Genomic DNA, 20,946 nt, shown 5'->3' on the forward strand with positions numbered 1-20,946 from the left:
ACTAGCTATGTTGCATTGTATTATGTACTGAACATTGTATAGGTAAATTCATTAGAAAGGCTTAGCCTGGGCATGCCAGCTCACTGTTTTAGCAGGTTAAATTGCTGGGAGGTTTTCAGATTCATATCAGATGTTACTCTATTGGCAGCCTGCGACAGAAGCAAATTGTGTAATAGACACTCTGCTTTCTTAGAAAAGTTTAATTCAAGAGAGGAACTCAAGGATCTGTTCTGCAAATATTACAGCCTGTCCCATAGAGACCAGGTATTGTTTTTTTTTTTTTTTTAATGGTGATATTTAGGCGTGCGTCCTGTATTACAAAATGCAATGTAGGTCACAGTAAAAGACGCCTAAACTGTTTCAGTTAAACATGTTTAGGTTCCGACTTTGGGGAGATACTGAAGCTGGATTTATTTTTTTATTTTTTTGGGGCAGGGGGGTTCAAGATTGGTAATTCTAAGGTGCAGGTCAGCAATAATATACTGTATATTAAATTAAATGTGGTAATGCTTGCTTTAACAGAGTGGTAATAGCATCTTATGTGAGTGTCAGTGGACAGGTGTAGTTGGTAGTGAAAGAATATGGGATGTAAGAAATGCTTTGCAGAGGTTTATAGTATACTGCATGTCTTTCAGTGTACAGATATGACTAAAGGGGAGAAGGATGGGAAATGAGAGGTGCTTGCCTTGGGCTCATGTTATACTGCATGTCTTCCAGTGGACAGATGCAGCTAGAGGGGAGGTGGCTAGGAGATAAGAGATCCCCTGTAGGGGCGCATGGTACTGCACATCTTCTAGTGGACAAATGCAGCTAGAGGAGAAGGGGCAAGGAGGTGAGGGATTCCCTCCAGAGGCTCATGGTATACTGCATGACTTCCAGGGTAAGTCATGGCTGGGAAATGAGTGGTGCTTGTCATGGGCTCATGGTATATGGCATGTCTTTCAGTGGACAGATGCAGCTAGAAGGGAGATGGGTAGAAGGTAAGAGATGCCTTCTAGGGGCTTCTAGTAGTGCATGTCTTCTAGTGGACAAACACAGCTAGAGGGGACGGGGACAGAAGGTAAGGGATGCCCTCCAGAAGGCTCATGGTATACTGCGTGACTTCCAGGGTAAGTGTCCAGTAGGTAAGATACCTCATCCAGAGGTTCGTGGTACTTGCACATCTTCTAGTGGACAGATGCCCTCCAGAGGTTCATGGTTTACTGCATGTATTTCTGTCCACTGGAAGACATGCGGTATACCATGAGCCTTTAACGAGGCATTTCCAGTCTTGGGGGCACCTGGGGGGGGGGGGGGGGGAGTGCCCCTGAGACTGGAAATGCCTCCTTAAAGGCTCATGGTATACCGCATGTCTTCCAGTGGACAGGTGCAGTTAGGGGGAAAGTGCCCCTGAGACTGGGGATACCACCTATAGGCCCATGGTGTACTGCATGTCTTCTGGAGACAAGTGCATTTTAAAGTGGGAACGGTGGCTAGAAGGGAAGTGGCTAAGAGGCAAGAGATACCACCCCAGCAGCCCATGGTATATTGCATGTTTTCCAGTAGAGGCTGGCTCTTCACTTTAATATTATAGACATATTTTATATATTAATTACTATTTCAGGCACTCCATTGTGTATTTAGCATTGTATTATTGTGTTTATGTCAGATATTTTATATCTTTCTATGGATGTTTACTCACAGCTTGAAACCTTCTGGTGATTAGTTTTATACAAGAACAAACTTGTGGGATTTAAATCATTTTACACAGCTTTTCTTCCCATTTGATGTGGAATCATTATTTCTGTAGTGTGAAGGGTAGATCCAATGAAAGCCACTTAGGGCTTGTACATATGTCTTGTATGCTGGGAAAGTTCTCTGCCAATGCTTGTTCTGCAAACATAAATTTAATTATTGTCTTTGGGACTTTGCACAGGAAAAGTAAATAATCTCTACATATACTGGGAGAAATTTTTCCAACCATACTGAATGTGTTACTATACCAGGATACAAGTAAATGGGTTAAAAACACCCTATGTTTTCTGTTGAGCTTAGGTTAGTTAATTAGATAAAAGGTTCTGTTGTATACATGCCGTAAATGATCACACTAATGCCCATACACACGATGAGATTATTGGATGAATGATCGACCGTTTTTTTTATTGCATGCTAATCTCGGATTGAATCTGAGTTTACTAAAGTCACGAAAATTCCTGCACGACTGAAAAAAAAATCGGAAGTGATGTCGTGCTGTAATGCATTTGTATTGCATTTTCGAACGATAGCTGTACTGATTAAACAAAAATTGTACGATCTGGCATCGTACGGAAAAAAATTCCGTGCATGTCCAATAGAATAATATCGGATGAACTGTCCTGATCGGCTCTCGAAAGCTCTGTACAAACGATCCGATTATCGTATGATCGCTTCGAAAGCGGTATTTTCCGTACGATTTTCTGATCGTGTGTACGGGGCATAGGAAAAGATCCTCAAGATACTACCTCCCATAGATTAGTTCTTTAAGATAGATAAGTATCCACATACAGGTAAGTACCTAAAATGTCTCAAAGAAAAAAAAAAGAGAAACTTAAGAGATGGGAGCTATTGGTAAGAAGATTGGGCCAAATCAGGTTTTTATTTGTAGTCTTGGCATACATGCCGTAAAGCGGAACTGGAAGGCTTCCGTTTTTGGTATAGATGGCATTCAAGTATTGATAAGCCATGGTGGTGTTGTACTATTGAATGGGAAAAATGGAAGAATGGACAAATTTGTAGAGTGTTGTCTGTGGTTTGATTACAATTCATGAACAAAGGGTACATGTCGGCAATGTCTAATCACGTTATTGTTTTCTTTTATGTTTCTTTATATCTCTTGTGAGTAAACGGGAAGAAAAATACTGTTCCCAGGTTTCCACAAGTAACCTAAAGCCTAAACAACCTACAAGGTTTTCCTGACATGAGAGTGCAGAGAGTCTATTATTTTTGGTGACATGGATCTTGTTTTGCACGCAGTGAGATAAGAAGGCACATCATTTTTCAGTCTACAAATGTAGCAAATACATTTCTCTATTTGTATGTGTATTTACAACACGTGCATAGAAAAAAAGTAATATACTAACATAGAATGGTAATATAATACCTCACATTTTTGTTGTAATATTTATGCTAAACCATGTGTATCTCAAAAATGTTAAAAGGACTGTTCTCTTTTTAAAGTTGTTGAAAAAATAACATAAACTCTTTATAGGGTCTGCAGCGATGGTGCTACATTGAATTCATGGAATTTGTAAAAATATTGTGCTCAACTAATTTTTTAATAAAGTTGCATTTTTTCCTTCTATTACATAATTTCACACCTGCTGTATTCATTGGATCTTACATTAAGCCTTTCCAAATTCAAGTTTCCTATATGCAATACTGAATCATTATTAACTTGTGTATTGCTCGGAATGCTAAATGACTTCCTAAGCTTATCGTAACAAAATCTGAAATCCTGTGGCGGCGCAACGTTCTGGCTCTGGGTAGGATTTCAGAGCTAGAATGTTACGCCGCCACAGCGGAGGTCCGTGTGGCGATGTTACATGTGAGTCTAGCAGCATGATATATTGTTTTTATGCAATTTTGCCTGTTCATTGTATGTCCTTTTAATACTACACTATGAGGCATATATTTGTTTATGGCCTGTGGTATTTTGGGACATATGAATGGAGCTCTACCCTGTGAAGTTAGATAATATGAGAGGAAATCCTTGTACTGAAACAGGTGGACATCCTCGTTTTCACCTTTTGATGCTTATGATCTTTTGTTCGGTGAGTGTGCACTGCATTGGGGGTGAAAGCTGGTGGAGCCTGGTGATCGGCAGTTGCACTTATATTTATACATGGAGTGTTACTCACCTGGGTGTAATTTATCAGAGTGGTAACAATATTACACCATATCATTTTTTCTTTTTCCGGACTATCTATTCCAGAGATGAGGATCAGAGGAGAGGGGGGATTCATCATACTCCCCATGAGTGGCATTATCAAAGCATGTTTGCTGCACTTGTAGCCACAAATTCTGGTAAGCCTTCAATCCTTACGGTGGTCGCACGGCTTCTTTTGCACTTGCTGAGTGGGAACGTTGGACTTTTTTGCTTAACACAGAAGGACTTTTTTTTGGGTTCTGTAACTTGCGTTTTATAATCATTACAGCACTGCATATTTTATGTTTATTGCTTTGGAGGATTGGATGTGTTGTCGTTTTTTTTTTTTTTTTTTCTAGCAGCTGTTATTTCATTTTATTTTTCTGTTTAGCTCCCACTTTATTTTTTTTCTCAGTGGAGATCAAGATAGATGATCATTTTATGTTCCAAATAGTGGCACCATTGTGTTGGTGTGTTCCACTAGGGCAGGGATATGCAATTAGCGGTCCTCCAGCTGTTGCAGAACTACAAATCCCATGAGGCATAGCAAGACTCTGCCTCTGGGTGTCATGCTTGTGGCTGTCAGAGTCATGATGGAACTTGTAGTTTTGCAACAGCTGGAGGTCCACTAATTGCATATCCCTGCACTAGGGCATATGGTTGGTAGGCAGCTTCCACACACCAAGGGGTCAGAATGCCCTCCCTGGGTTATAGTAAATAAATTATGAACAGAAGATTGAAGCACCACACCCTGAAATTTGAGTCCCAAAAAAGTTTATTCCAAATTCTAATAGCCAAGTATAATATCCAACACATTTTGGGGGGCTGACATCGTCCTCTTCATCAGGGTCTGATGAAGAGGAAGCCCCCATGTTCTTTAATGTTAACAAGGCAGAGGTCACATGTAAGTCCTTATACCTTGTCACCAATAGGGAAAGGTAATAGTGAATGGCAACTGAATGAGAATGTGAATGAGTTGCTTGTGCTCTCAACTGAACTGTCATATCATAAAATGACTGATGTCATAACTGATCATTTGTGCAGCAGCATGGCAACAGAGGCTAAGATGGCATCTTCCTTGGCTGTAAAGGATAGGAAGGTTTAGATTCACTTTAATGCCCATGTCTTACCAACTTGTGTCTTATACCTCAGTTTCTAGTGATTTACCAGGAAACATTATTTGTGCTGCCTTGAATACATTACACCACATTTGCATTTAGGTGAAGGTCATTTAATACCAAAGAGTCTTGTCTTTATGAGTTTGTCAATATATATTTGGATTGGAGCTGTGAAAAATAAACAACCAGTGACAAGAAGCAACGTATTTGATGGACCACACACTGCTTTCCGATCAGACATAGTTTATTTTATCTTGAACATATTGACAGAAAATCTATGGAATTTGACTTCTGCTTTTCTATTTTTAACTGTCTATAAAACTATCAATAACTAAGCAACTCTAGCTCTAATATATTTTTACTGAAGGTATTATAAATAGAATTCCCACATGATGCATTCAATAAATTGCTACTCTGATTATGTTAAGATGGATATAAACTTATTATATTGTTAATTTATCTGTTGGAACTCGGACGGCCCAATAATTACGAATGATCTTTCTGAACGTTTCCTAGGGGTTAGTAATGGGTTCTTTTGGCAGTTGGAAGAACTCGTTATTATACAGGTAGATTTCTCAAGTCCTGTTCCTTATGTCTGTTGTGGTGTTGGGGAAAGGAGTAAAGTACTGCTCATGCACTAGAGTTGGACTACGTGGTTACTGTTGGAACAATAGCCAATGCTCATGACAAAACCACTGTGGCTTTTCTTTCTGAAAACGTTAATTTCGCTGGAGATCACTGGGAATGACCAAACCATTTTGTATTGCTAGTAGATTGAGGGTATTAGAGTATTTTGTCTTTTTTACTCCCCACAGAGGAAAGATAAACTTTAGGGCTCAAGTAAAGCTAGTGAGCAAATGACCTAGAGCAGTGATGGCGAACCGTGGCACCCCAGATGTTTTGGAACTACATTTCCCATGATGCTCAAATACACCGCAGAGTGCCAGAGCATCATGGGAAATGTAGTTCCAAAACATCTGGGGTGCCAAGGTTCGCCATCACTGACCTAGAGGAAACACTTCATGTGTAATGGTCATTCCACCTATTTTGCCTTAATGGGGGTTTTATCTGATCCAAATGTAACCAGATTCAGGTGCAACTGCAGCCTCTTGTCTTCATTCTCTAATGCTCAGCCCTGGGTATGTTATTGTGGTAAAGGAACTGATTGGGTGAAAGACTGTGGGTGAGATTGGGTGTCACTTTGCCCCAAGATTGACAGCCAACAGTAAGAGCAAGTGGCTGGTGCCAGCAGCACCCTCATGGTAGTGTTCCTGAATCTGAAAACTCTGCTGTCAGGGCCTGGACTTTAACCTGGGACCTCTGTGGGGTCTGGCGATGACTCTTATCACTGAGTTACCTGAGATGCTGAACAGTGCCCTGTGTGATTCATTAGACAATCCCGCCTTTTGCCTTGACTTCTGCTGAACCTTGAACTCTTTGCTTCTACCATGAGCTTCCTTATTTAAGCCATGTCTCTGCACTTCCCGTTTGCCAGATTATTGTGCTCCCTTCAACTAGTGTCTCACTCTTCCCTACTGCCGTCCATATTTTGCTACACTAGTTATTGACCCTTGGCTTGTCTCCTCAATTATGCTTCTGGATGATCCCAACCTGCAACTACTCGTTACTGACCTTTGGCTTGTTTTACTGACTATGCTTCTGTTAGATCTTTACTTGCTTATCCGCTTCTGGACCCCGGCTTGCTCACCTCCTAGTGGGGCGATCCTGAGGACTACGACCTTGTACTAACACACAGCAAAATCCATCTCCGCCATCAGGAACTGGTGAACACCGGTTAGTACTTCCACTCCTCGGGTGTGCCCATGTCATCAGCCAGGGTGACTGCCTATGTACCTATCCTGCTGCTCAGTGGTAGTCCTGCTACTGCTATAGCAACTGGTCTTCGAGCCTGACCCCTGATCGTGACATCTGCAGTGATGATGGTAATGGTATTGTGAAATTTGCTGGCCTGTGCCTTCATAATCAGGATATTTAAAACAGGTGGAAGTGATTATCACAGAGATCAGCTGAATGGGGAGGAAATTAAAAATGTAAAGCCTGGTACACACGATGGGCTGAATGAAAAAAAAACTGAGAACCTCAGGAGCAGCCGCTGTACTAACTATGCGTTGTTGGTACAGCAACCTCCCCACTGAGCTGTTGTTTTCTCCCCACCAGAACACACTGGTCAGCACTCTCAGCTACTGGCTGCCAGTGCTGATCAGATGCTGGTTTTCCAGCGTGCCCATTCCATAGAACATGCTGGTGTATGCATGGGCCAAATGTTTCTGTTGAATCGCCCGGAAAAAAAAGGCTTTATTATTACTTTAAACACATCAGAAGGAGGAGCTCACGCAACATGTGTATTGACTTGTAGTCCATAAAGTTTTATTCGGATCCAAGACCCAATTTGCAGCACACAAATTTCTTTCATAAGATTTTCTGGTGGACAGCTTCACCTTAAAGTAGCATTAAAGGCAGAACTTTTATTTATTTTTCAGGTAGAGTGACAGAGTGAGAAAAGGTTATAACTATCAGTTTTTTTTTCTTTTACCATCTGTGTCCCATTTAGAAGATTTCTCTCAACCTCCTGCCCCAAAGCCAAAACAGGAAGTGAGAGGAAGAAGTAATGTTCCAATTGGAAGATTTCCCCTCTATTCCTTGCTCTGGTGACAACCCAAAGTTTAGAATTTTCTTTCACTCTCTCTGGGTAATGAACACCAGGGCTATAAGAGGGCGAGTCTCCCCAACAGGGGCACAGACAGCAATAAGAACTTGACAGGTGTTCTAACCCATCTCATCTCTATACAATACTGAATGAAAAGGTTTGTCTTTATTATACTTTAATTTAGAGAAGCCAGTCTTGGCTGGGCATTAACAGCCATTTAAATTTGACTTGCACCATTCATATCCTTATGGAAAGAGTTAGAGAATCTAATACATGGGGCAGTTTATATCTGTACAAAAAATGCTTTGAATTTTTTCCTGTGCAGAAATGATGACAGCTTTGAATGCCAAGGTAAAGAAAAATAAATACAGAAGTGTGTAATGTTACAATCTAACCTAAAAACAAAAAGCTGCGGCACAGAGCGTGGCGAAAATAAACACATTTGTTTCGCTGATCGTTTGGAGTCCAGTGGAAAAGAATCCGTTATATTGCATCTGTGGGATCATTTAGGCAATAATGATCTGTATTTATTTGCTTCTGTCAGCCGAAGACATTTAGAGGGCAATATGTACATCCTATGAATTATTTACAGTGTGTGGACTGGAGTAGGTGATTAGTAAAATCACCAATGCAACAAATCAAGGTGATTGTGATTAGGGCAGACATTGATATTCACAGTCCCAGCTGTATATTATTCTCATGCCTCTCTAGCTATGTATATGACACTGAATGGTACACTGGGTGCTCCTTTTTTTTTTTTTTTTTTTTTTAGGATTTAAGAGAAGTATGTTTTTTTTTTTTTTTCTAACCATACTTACCTCCGGTGGATGGAGCATCAGACCGATACTGCAACTGTCACCCCCCCCCCCCCAACCACCACCACCGATGGCTTGGTTCCCACTCCTCCCCGAGCAGAGGGATACTGACTGTCAGTCAGCATCTCTCCTGGTCTGCTTCTCAACGCTCATTGGGGTGATGAGCTGTGTAGGGGTGAGGAGAGGCCATCAATCAAGGCAGCTGGCGGATCCAGACTTCAGAAGGCGGGATGACACACTGCCTCGACTGATAGCAGTCAGCGGAGAGTGGACTTTAGATCGATCTCCGCTGAAAACTGGTCACAGGGTTGCAAAACTAATTGCATTCCTGTGACCCATAGGAGAAAGCAAGCCTAAAAAGCTCAGGCTGGACTTCTTCTTTAAAGCTGAAATCAAGATATGTATAAAAATGCCATTGTATATTCATTGAAATAATTCTAATTGTACTGCTGGCAAAGAGAATCTGTCTGTACAGTACAGGACACAGGCTACATATTCATCGACACAGGGTTATAGGCTGGTACCTTCAGGTGATTAGACTCTGGCAAAGCTTTGGGCATCCCCTTATACCCCTACCCCACTCCATGAGTCCTCAGTTTTTTGGAAGTGTCTTCAGGTCATGGTCCTCTGCTCTCTTAAAGAGGAATTGCAGTCTGCTCTCATAATTTGTAATAAAAACATCTTTGCCATTCTGAAACTTCCCTGCAACCACTTTGCATATTTTATATATACTGTGATTATGTACTTGCCAAATATGCTGCAGAAATGTCCCTCCACTGAATCTAGCTGCAACCATTTTAAATGTGGGCAGCTGAATCTGTTGCCTGTTCACTTCCTGGATTTACACAGATACATCTCCTGCTCTGCAGCAGTCATTGGCCCTCTTATGACTCATCCCCCCCCCCCCCCTCCCTTCCTGGCAAACTCTCAGGAGAATGAGAGAGAGAGAGCTGTGCATGATGTCAAGCCTAAGCTTTTTACAAGAAAAGAAAAGGGAAGTGGGCCGTATAAGGTATTTACTGGCAGAAAATGTTTTACTATCCAAAGTTAAAACAACAATGGCAGAAGGTCCACTTTAAAGAGAAGTTACACTTGACTAGTTTATTATTTTTACTTTGGATTCTTCAATAAACTCTGCACTAATACAAAAATAGACCAATACAGGACAGGATAGAGAGGAGAGGTAATAAAAGTCGGATCGAGCAGGGAATGCCCCGAATGCGGTGGAGTTGCTAGGGAGGTGTGGTCCGCACCCGGGCGACGCCATCCTGAGTGTGGCAAAACCATGGCTTCCTTTGGTAGTTTATTATTTGCAAGAGAAACACCTCCAGGGCCATGCCTGGCCGGTGTTTTCCTTCACTCGCTACTCCCTGCTGAGTCTGTGCCTGTCACTAGATCTAATTCCCCAGGCGGGCGTTGTGGCAGCTGCACACTGTGTGTCCTCTCCAGCTGCTGCCCAGGTGTACTGTGTAGCAGTGATGTTGCTATGAGGGCACCCCGGTAACACTATCGAGGAAGCTGGCAGTTGTAGCAGGTGCTGTCAAGGCCCCCCCCATTAGTGAAGTGGTGACAGGGTCAGTGGGCTGCAGCACTTAGCTGAACTCAGGCAGTGGCAGGGTGTCGGGGGGGGGGGGGGCTGTCAGAACGTTTCCTCTGCTCACCCCTCTCCAACCGTTCTGTCAGCAGAGAAGAGTGGCTCGCATTAGATTCGCCGCCCAGCTTCCTGCGCGCTCTTGTTCCCTCACCAGTGGCCACAGCAAAGGGCCAATCACAAAAGACTAGTGGAGCATCATGCGACATGTAGTCCTAGAAGATCAGTGGCTCCATTGTTATCCACAAGGAGGAGACTACAGAGAACCCAGTAATAACATTCGTGTCAGTTCCTATCTGCATATAATGCAAGATTTCGACAGTAGGCGCATTCGCAAGGACTCCTGGGATACGTGAAAAATGGCCATTGTGAAAAGTATGAGCAAAGGGCATGCAGCACAGACAAAGTTGAGAAAATGTGTGGAACTCTGCTTTAACTTGTAATTAGAAGTGCACCGAATGGAAATGTTACCAAAAATGCAGGAGGCACTTAAAGCGGAGGTCCACCCTAAAGTGGACCTTCCGCTCATTGGAATCCTCCCCCCCTCCGGCGCCACAATTGGCACCTTTCAGGGGGAAGGGGGGTGCAGGTACCTGTACAGTACAGGTATCTGCACCCACTTCCTGGATAGCTCTCTGCGAAAAGGGGCGTAGATTACGCCCCTTTCCGAAAGTCCCCCGCTGCCTGCTGGTAAACACACAGATCCTAGAGGCAGCGGGTCCATCCTCATTGCGCAGCGCGACTCGCGCATGCGCAGTAGGGAACCCGGAAATGAAGCCGAAAGGCTCCACTTCCTGATTCCCATACCCAAGATGGCGGCGGCAGCACCCGAGAGACGATCGAGAGATCGGCTTCGGGTGCCGAAATCGCAGGCGCGCTGGACAGGTAAGTGTCACTATTTTAAAAGTCAGCAGCTGCAGTATTTGTAGCTGCTGGCTTTTAAAAAAAAAAACGCGCACTCCCGGCGGACTCCCGCTTTAATTGAAGATTGAAAACTGAAACCGAAAATGACAGTTTTAAAAAAGATGTATTTATTTTTTATATAATTATATTACATTTTTAATTAATATCATGAATTTAGATGAATATGAATTTATTGTTGGCCATTATCGTCACCTTTTAGCGCAAGAAAAGCTAAAAAAAAAATGCATCCCTTTAAATTCTATGTATGGCTTCACCGGACCAAAAATGCACCTCCCTGTTGAAATGCATTGAGAATGCAGAAAGATGGCATCAATTTTTATCTTTTGTCTACGAAAAACCCACCATAAGCACAGTAAAATTGTGTCCGTTTTCAGCTCAAGTGCCTCTTTTTTTTTTTTTTTTTATCTGCAGGCCGAAAACACAGTTTTCAGTGGATATGTTTTGGCCATTGAAATTTTGGTGCATCTGTACTTGTAATGTGCTACAATTACAGGTCTCTTTGATCACTGGGATGGGGAGAACAGACAGACGACCTCATTCCAAAAAGGCTGCAGTTCTTTGCCTAGGCACAGTTACTCTCCTGCAGTTCCCAGAATGCTTTTCAGTTTTAAAAGCTGCAACATTTTAAGAAACAATTTTGCTGTATATATAGCAAAATTAGGAATTCATTCATGTAGAATTGGCCATTTTTGTCTGGTAGTGCCAATAAAACATTACCTTTTACTGCTTATAAACTTTTGTGTCCATGTGTATATTGAATTTTATATGCCATTTCATAACCTTTGAATGCTGTAGTTCTAGGAATAGATGTAGTGCTGCCAATATTAGTGACTGCAGATTTTTCAAGCTTTTTGGCACATGTTGGAAAGTAAGAGGATGCTTATACTGTACCGGCTATTTATAAGGCCTGACTCATTCGCTCATCACTTTTGTAGCTTAGAAAACAGTAACAGATGACTGCTGAACTTCAACAGAGATTTTATTATGTTTGTGGTTGGATTTAAATGGTGTTTCTTAAACCTAATTTTTAACTTACCTACAGTATATTATCTGTATTACAAGTGTGAATAATTGTGAACATGTGTTTAGCTGCATTGATCGTTACACAAAAACAGATGATTGAATGGTACTAAATTAAACTTTATATGTTATTGGAAGCTGGACACAAATGTGGGGTTCTTATTTTGGATGCAGACTTGCGTAGGTATCGCATTCATATTACAATTGTACATGTATGACACGCGGCACTAATAATGTTTTCATTACATGTTTGAATTCTTTAGAGTCCTGATTAGAATTAGCCTGCCTATGTTACGCCCCTTGTTACCATAAACATACAATTGTAATATTAATGTGATAACTACGTAATCATATATAAAAACCTTAACCACTAGCCGACCAGCCTCCGTCGTTAAACTGCAGCAGGTTGGCCTTAGCCGGCGCATGCAAACCACGTGACGTAGGAGCTGATGCACCTGCCCGGCTGGCGCAATGTCCATCGGGCACCTGCGATCATTCCCGAGAGAGAGAACGGGGGATCTGTCAATGTAAACGGACAGATCCCTGTTCTGTCAGGGAGAGGAGAGACATCTGCTGTTTCTAGTGATTAGAAATGGCGATTTCTTTCTACTTCCAGTGACTACGCTGCCCCCACAGTTATAAACATTTCCCTAGGACACACTTAACCCCTTGATCGCCCCCTAGTGTTAACCCTCTTCCCTGTCAGTGACATTTATACAGTAATCAGTGGCTATTTTTAGCTCTGATCGCTGTAGAAATGTCAGTGGTCCCAAAAAAGTGTCAATTGTCTGCTCTGTCCACCGTAATGTCACAGACCTGCTTAAAATTGCAGATCACCGCCATTACTAGTAAAAAAATAAATAAAATAAAATTGTCATAAATCTCTCCCCTATTTTGTAGACGCTATAACTTTTGTGCAAAGCAATCAATATAGCTTCTTGCGATTCTTTTTTTTTTTTTTTTTTTTTTTTTTAATTACCAAAAATATGTAGAAGAATACATGTTGTCCTAAACTGATGAATACATTTTTTGTTTATAGCGCAAACAATAAAAACCGCAGAGGTGACCAAAGACGTATTTGGTCACCTCTGCGGTTGTTATTGTTTGCGCTATAAACAAAAAAAGAAAGTTCTATTTGTGTGAAAAAAAGGATGTCAATTTTGTTTGGGTACAGCGTCGCATGACCGCGCAATTGTCAGTTAAAGTGATGCAGTGCTGTATTGCAAAATACGGCTTGGTCATTTAAGTGGGCAAATCCTTCCGGGGCTAAAGTGGTTAAATTGCGTAAAAACAAACAAACAAAAAAAAAACTTATTTTGGAAAGATGCTGAGTATGTTTGTGTCTGTTCCCTACTGCAGTAGTTATTACATTGGAACCACTGATCAATATGAGGATAGGAGTTGCCTATCTATAAAATTTCCAGAACATCAGTCATTGCTTGTGGTGACTGCATTCGTTTTCTGTCTTTTTTTTTTTTTTCCTGGTGGTCTAGCCGGTAACACACATCCTGAGTCCCCCCCACTCTGGATGAATAAGCACAGGGGGCAACTTTGGACAGCAGCATTGTCTGTGAAGTGTTAGATGGACTAGCAGATTTAGATACGCTAACAAATCGAAGCCAAACTCCAGCTTACACTGCAGTTACACAAACAGTTACAGTTGTGTCAATAAACTGCTACATTTGCAGAAGAGCTTGTTCTGTTGAAAAATAACAGACTTATTGGCAGGATAATCAAGTGAAAATAAAAGATAACACATGTGACTATCGCATCCAAGAATTGGTAAGCTGCAATATAATAAATGTTTGCTTTTTGTTTGTTTTTTCTACTGATTTTAGGGCTGGCTTCACATTATTGCATTATCACACCTTTTTACAGCACTTGCCACAATGCCCATTAAGAAGTGGCATTTTGTGCAGTGTGTTTTGTTGCTATTTATTAGGAATGAAACCCAATGCACCAACAAAGTTGGGGGCAATGCAGCAGCTTCATCAGATGCTGGGCACTGTTGAGCATTGCGTCAAATAAAAGGTGAAGGTTTGGTTTTATTTTTGTAAGCCAGGCTCATGCTATTGCATTGTGAACATACACTAATGCAAGGCCTTTTTTTGTGCACCACAACACACAAGAACAGTAGGGGGCAACAAACCTGCACACTACAGCACACATGCCATGTTTTGTGGTGCTCTGCATGAAAAATAAGATGCAAGTCGTGTTTTTTCCTCTGTTGCAATGCATTGGCAGTCCAGTCTAAATATATGAGCTACTTAATACAACCTACGTTTTTGCACTTTACATGAAATGCATATTCTCATGTGTGTGTGTGTGTAGTAATGCGCTGAAACATTCTGTGAAGGTCTTCCTTAATGGGCTGCTTTAATGTAACACAAAGCGCATGCAAAATAGAACATACTAACTAGTTTTGAGCTACCTGTCTAAAACTGAACATAAAGGATTCCTCAGCATACTTAAAGATTGTATCTTGTTTATTTGGCCATGTGTTAAGACCCCCATAAATAGCCTACTGAATCACCGGCAAGGACCACCTGGCCCGACAAAAGATGATGCTTTAAGACCGGGCTTTTTCTGGTACTTTTTTTTACAAATTGAAATCAGTATTTTTTGCTAGAAAATTTGCTTATAACTAGGGTTGCACTGATACTAGTATTGGTGCCGATACCGAGTATTTTCACAAGTATCGGTAATTGTGCAAATGCACCGATACCTGAAACCGATACTTTCAGGCTTGGCTCTTTGAGCTGTCATTGGGTCTCCCCAATGTTAAAGAAGTCCGGTAACTGGAGCTGTCAAAAAAAAAAAAGCAGCCGGAAATGTTTATTACCAACATTGCTCAGCCCTGAAAAACTAAAATAAAAGGAAACATTGTTTCTTTTTGTATATTTCTGTTTCTTCATCTGCAGATCAAAGCAATGAACAAATGTTCCTCTGTTTAACCCTTTTAACAACCCTTAAATTACTCTAATCGGCCTTAAATAACTCCATATTCTCCACCGTTTAATTATTATTTTCCTTTTTTTCTTTTGTTCGTGTCTATTTTATAAATGATAAACAATTAAAACTGTTTATTTTGTTTGCTTTGTTAGTGAATATTTTTACACATATATATATTAATGTATATTTACACATTTTACATTGAAAAAGCACTAAATTAAAAAAAAATCTATTTAATTTGTAAATAACTTTTCAATGCTTTGTACCATTGCTGACAGCAGTAGTTAAAACAAAACAGTTGCGGTAGGTATCGGTAATTGTTATCGGCGAGCACTAAAAAAGAAGTATCAGTACTTATTGTAAAAATAAATGGTATCGGTGCATCCCTACTTATAACCCTCAAACATTATACATTTTTATTTATTTTTTTTAGCAGAAGGAATAAAGGGGAATAATAGGGAATAAAATGCAGATTGTTGCAAATGTATCACATAATATTTGCGCATTTATTTTGCAAATTTATTTTTTCCAAAAAATCCACTTTAATTTTAAAAAAAAAACAATATATACTCCATTTTTTTGTAAAACGTGAAAGATAATGTTATGCTGAATAGATACCTAACATGTCATGCTTTAAAATTGCGCAGGCTCGTGGGATAGTGACAAACTACAGTACTTAAAAATCTCCATAGTTGACGCTTTAAAAGCCTTTACAGGTTACCTGTTTGATTTAACCGATTAGGTAGTGGTAGAATTATTGCTCTCGCTCTGTTTGGGTGAGATCTCACATGTGTGGTAGGAATACCACTTGCATATGCGATCACTTCTGCCCATGAGCACTGAGGGATGGGCAAGGGGGGGGGCGCTCAATTTTTTTGTTTCTTCTTTATTTTACTTTGAGTTGTTACAATATCCCTTTAAAAAAAAAAATTTAAAAGGTGTTCCAGGGGTTCCAGCCACTGGCTGTAAAAAAAAAAAAAAATACCGGGGTAATGGCTGAGATCTTTAGCCATAATCCTGGTAAACCACGTATTGCGGTCTTAGGGAACATGTTATAGTTCCTGCCCTCCTCTCCCTCTGACTCCCTTACCCAGTGACAGCGGGTGAGGGATCCTCTCCTTTGCAGCCACTGTCGCCCATACAGCTGTGTCATTCATCCACAATGATTTGTGAATGAATAATCTACTCAATAGACTGAGTGTTGTGATTGGCACGCTCGTTTTCTACATGAAAGCCCGTGCAAAGGTTTGGGCAGAAAGCTGAAGGGAGAGTGTGTACTAACCTGACATTACACCTCCGATCCACATAGCAGCTCATAGAGCAGAGAAGCCAAAGGATGAAGATGCCAGCCTGGGAAGTTGAGCAGCTTGTAAATAAGTCTACAATGGCAGCTCTGTTTTTTTTTTGTCATGACTCCCTTTAAAAGATTCACTATGAAAGAAAACACTTAACACATTCTTTTTAAATGAAAAAATGTCATTCATCCAGCAGTTTACATGATGCTTGCATGGTTTTTGGTGCTTTATGTAAGAGGGAGAGACATAAATATTAAAGATGTACGCCAGGCAAATGAAAAATGGACCAAATTTTAAACCAGATGCATTATTTTTTTTTTATTCAACTGGTATACATTCTTGAATCATGTCATTATAAAGGGTTCCTGTAATCTACTGCCACACCAGGGCTGTCTAACGCATGCAACACGCTTACAGGAGGAGACCGCTAATATGGCCTCATTATTCTGCTGCTCCTCCTTTATTATCTTGGTAATAGGATAGGGGTGGGGGTGTTCCTTATTTTTCACACCAACTGTGATTTCACCCTTCTGTGTGATGGGGGGTGTCTGAATTACTATAGAAGCTTAACAGAATCACAATTATTATATGTACCATATTTCAACTGTGTATGTTGGAGTTCAGCTTTAGTGTGCCCATGAGGATTCTTAGAAAAGCATTTCCTAAACCATGAGCTAAGTGCTGGCATGATATGAATATGCAGCCAATGCTACAATAATAGCTTTCTTCATGTGCTAGGACAGCGGTAGGCAACCCTTTGAGCACAGTGTGCCGAAAAATGTTTTCATAGAAATTGGGCGTGCCGATTTTGTAGTAAAAAAAATGACAACTTTACACTCTAAATCACAAAAATTATTTTTCATAACGTAAATGCTGTAAACTACTTTAGTAGTGAGAAATGAACATCCTGCACTCTCACACCTCATATCTGCCCCAATTCATGCACACCTTAGATCATTGTCCCCCCTGCTCATCTGCCCCACCACTGTAACCCCCCCTGTGCATCTGCCCCACCAATGTTCCCTCTTTATCATCTGCCCCACCACTGTACCTCCATGCACATCCGCTCCACCACTGATCCATCTTCTCATCTGTCCTAACACTGACCTTATCTGCTCATCTGCCCCACCCCTGTAACCCTCTTTCTCATCTGCCCCACGACTGTACCTCTCCCGCTCATCTGCCCCACCTCTGAACCCCTCCTGCTCATTTTCCCCACTGCTGTATCTCCTGCTCATCTGCTCCACTGCTGTTCCCTCTTCTCATCTATGATACGCATGATATGCAAAGTGGTGAAAGGAAGCAGAGATGAGACACATCTACCTGTCCTGGCACACTCATCCTGCCAATCCACCTCTCGCATCCAGCCCACGTGCTTGTATGTGATGTCAGAATTGATGCGCAATGATGAGCTCAGGTCAGGGGCATTTTTTGAAAGCAGTGGGCCTGTGTGTAGGATTATACGTTGGGCCCCCTGCAGCTGAGAAATAGTAGTTGGGTGTGATTTTCATTGCACTGAATACTGGCTGTGGCTTAAAGGGACACAGGGTGCAGGGGTTCAGTAGTAAGTGATGCAAAGGTTCAGGAATAATTTTAACAAAGTTCCCAGAAGTTCAACAGTAATTCCACAAACTGTCACCTGATTGTGGTTTTCTCAATCACAGTGAAATACCTTCTTTCTGAGATTGGTAGTGACAACCAAAAGAAAACTCTTCCTCCAGATGGTGGACGGGGCTAGCAGGACTGTGATTGGTTTTAGCAATGGCCAATGACAGTAGTGCCCCCCCCCCCCCCAAGCAAAACTGCACCCAAACTCTTTCTCATCAAAAAAGCTGATGATTGCAGCTACAGCAAAGTTGGAGAACCAAACAATGTTTCCCATCTTTTACAATGTGTGGGGTACAGTGACTCCCCCTCAGTGCAGGTGTGGCATGGGGAACGCTGAAATTCGTGTCTCACTGACATGTCCCTGCTCTGTTCTGCTGATGGGGAGGGAGTCGAGTGCCGGAAAAGAGGATTCTCGTGCCACTTGTGGCACCAATGCTGGGGGTTGCCTACCCCTATGCTAGGACAATTTCATGTAATCCTGAGAACATACCATGAATGTTGTCATTATACCTTTTAATATATTTCCTTTGTCATTATGCCTTACTGTAATTGAAATTTTCACAAATGCCACCTTTTAATTTGGTAGGACATATTGTAGCATGTGATCACGTATTGATATTAAAAGAACAGTGAATATTGGATGTTTTGGGGCCACACAGGGCCTCTTCCTCAAAGCAACATACAAATAGATTTCCAATATACAGTGCCGTTAAAAGCATTCATAAAATTTTCCACCTTTTTGTCATGTTACAGCCAAAAATACAGAAAATGATAAATGGTTTTCAACATTTTTTTACAAATAAATATCTGAAAAGTGTAACGTGCATTTGTTTTCAGCCCTCTTTACTCTGATACCCCTAACTAAAATCTAGTGGAACCAATTAGTGGAGGTTGACAAATTTTAGTAAATAAAGTCCACCTGTGTGTAATTTAATCTCTGTATAAATACAGCTGTTCTGTGAAGCCCTCAGAGGTTTGTTAGAGAACCTTAGTGAACAAACCACATCATGAAAGTCGAGGAACACACCAGACAGGTCAGGGATAAAGTTGTGGAGAAGTTTAAAGCAGGGTTAGGTTATAAAAAAATATCCCAAGCTTTGAAAATCTCACTGTTCAATCCATCATCCGAAAATGGAAAGAGTATGGCAGAACTGCAAACCTAAGTAAGAAAGATAGTGGTGCACTGTACGTCGGAGGGGTATGCCTATCGGTAAGGGCAATATACTGAATCCACAGTTAGGAGGTGTAGAATAAAGTAAAAAAAAAAAATAATACAAATAAGAATGTAATAAAATTATGTGCCTGTGTGGCATATTAAACAATAATAATTATTGCTGCTAATATATAATCCAGAACATTGATAAATAAAATACAGTAAACAACGGTAAATAAAATAAAAAAAAATAAGCAATATCAATTCCAAAGTGCAGCGTGTTGCGATCACAAAAATCGCATAAAGTGCAGGTGCTCTAGTGTGATGCGCATAGGCAAACCTTCAAATATAAACAGGAATATGGAGACAAACAATACTGGTGTATCAGACAAAAGTCCGTTTCAAGTGCAAAGTGCTGCGATTATTCCTATAATCGCACAAGGTGTGACTCCTTCAACATGGTAATCTGTGAACAATATTGCAATGGAGAGAGCAGTGGTGCTGGTGAGAGGGGATATATCCTTCGTGGTTCCGTGTATACCGATGATGGATGTCCCCTTACCTTACTGCTGTAAGGTAACAGCGTGTATATAGATCTTTAGGATTCTTTGGCGGAGTTTCCCTTTAGTGTGGAATTCCCAGGTCCTGACAAATGGTGTGGTCCCTTTAAGGGATTTTTCTGGGGTATTGCAGTCAGGGTTCCTCAATGGTATAGTGTGTATGTGGGTTTAAGCAGACATGGAGGAAGGATACTCCATAGTGTGAAATGTTTCAACAGTCAGACTAATTTATTTAAAAAGTATATAAAAAATACTCACAAACACAGAGTCTGTATAGACAGTGTACAAACGAGCTGCGAGCTCGGTCTACGTCACTTCCGGTCGCTTAGTGTCCCGACGCGTGTTCGTCACGGGTCACGTGACTTCATCAGGGGATAAACACAGCTATGGGAAGTGTCCTTAAATAGTGACTAAGCGCTATTGATATGGCAGCCATTACTGTGAAGACCCGGAAACGAGCCGGCGGCCATTTTCTTACTAATAGTGTCGCCGGAAAGGGCACCGCGGCCATTTTTTTGGTGTCTGACGCATCTAGTGTGTGTAATGCCCGGAAATAGATTAATAGTCATCCTATTTCATAGCCCTCGCACATCCGGTGTCAATAGAGCAGGAAGTGCGACAAGCGCCATTGTTTGGGTTATAAGCCATAAATCAATAGGTAAACAAGGCGATAATGGGTGTGAGGTATCTGATAGGCTGCATTAAAACGAATATTAAATATATAAAACCGTATTTTTGAAAAAAAATACAAAACAGGCTAATATAAGGGGTAATACATAAGGTAAACTGACCCTGAATAACACGAGGATGGTAGTGGATATAAAATACCACACGCATAAGAAAATTTTATAAAAAAAAACATAAAATAACTTAGTATAAAAAATAAGGGATTGAATATTGAGTTTGACCTCAACTGCTTTATTAACGATTTTTAAACTTTATTAGCAATTTTAGAATTTTAAAAATGTCGATCCATCTCCTTCTAACTGTCTCATTGAATGTAACTCGGCAGAATTGTAGTTGCACTCAGGTTATTTCTCCCACTATGGATTGGTACCTCTACCTTCGCTCACATTAGTATTACTATGTTTACTATTAGCCTCATTTTAAATATAACCTCTAGATTTGTTTTTTTATTATTTATCTGGCTAAATATGTAATTTCCGGGTGCGTTTAAAGAATTTGGACACACACACCAACTATGCGATTTCTGGCCCCTTTTTGTATTTTTTGTATTTTTTTATATTTTTTATTTTTTTTATTTTTTACTAATTATTTTTTTATCTTTTATTTTTTCCTCGTATATATTTTTTATTGTAATATTTTTATGGTGATTTAGGAGTACTCTGTTTGACCATT

At 40.8% G+C, this 20,946-nt stretch overlaps 1 protein-coding gene across 3 annotated transcripts in view; it reads left to right on the forward strand.

Moving 5' to 3' along the window:
- SGMS1 (sphingomyelin synthase 1) overlaps positions 1–20,946 on the forward strand; it is a 442,300-nt gene that overhangs the window by 305,915 nt on the left and 115,439 nt on the right. The window lies entirely within an intron of this gene.

The sequence above is a fragment of the Lithobates pipiens genome, unplaced genomic scaffold (assembly GCF_037356315.1).
Source record: "Lithobates pipiens isolate NorthernLeopardFrog02 unplaced genomic scaffold, aLitPip1_a1.2 Scaffold_25, whole genome shotgun sequence".
NCBI lineage: Eukaryota > Metazoa > Chordata > Amphibia > Anura > Ranidae > Lithobates > Lithobates pipiens.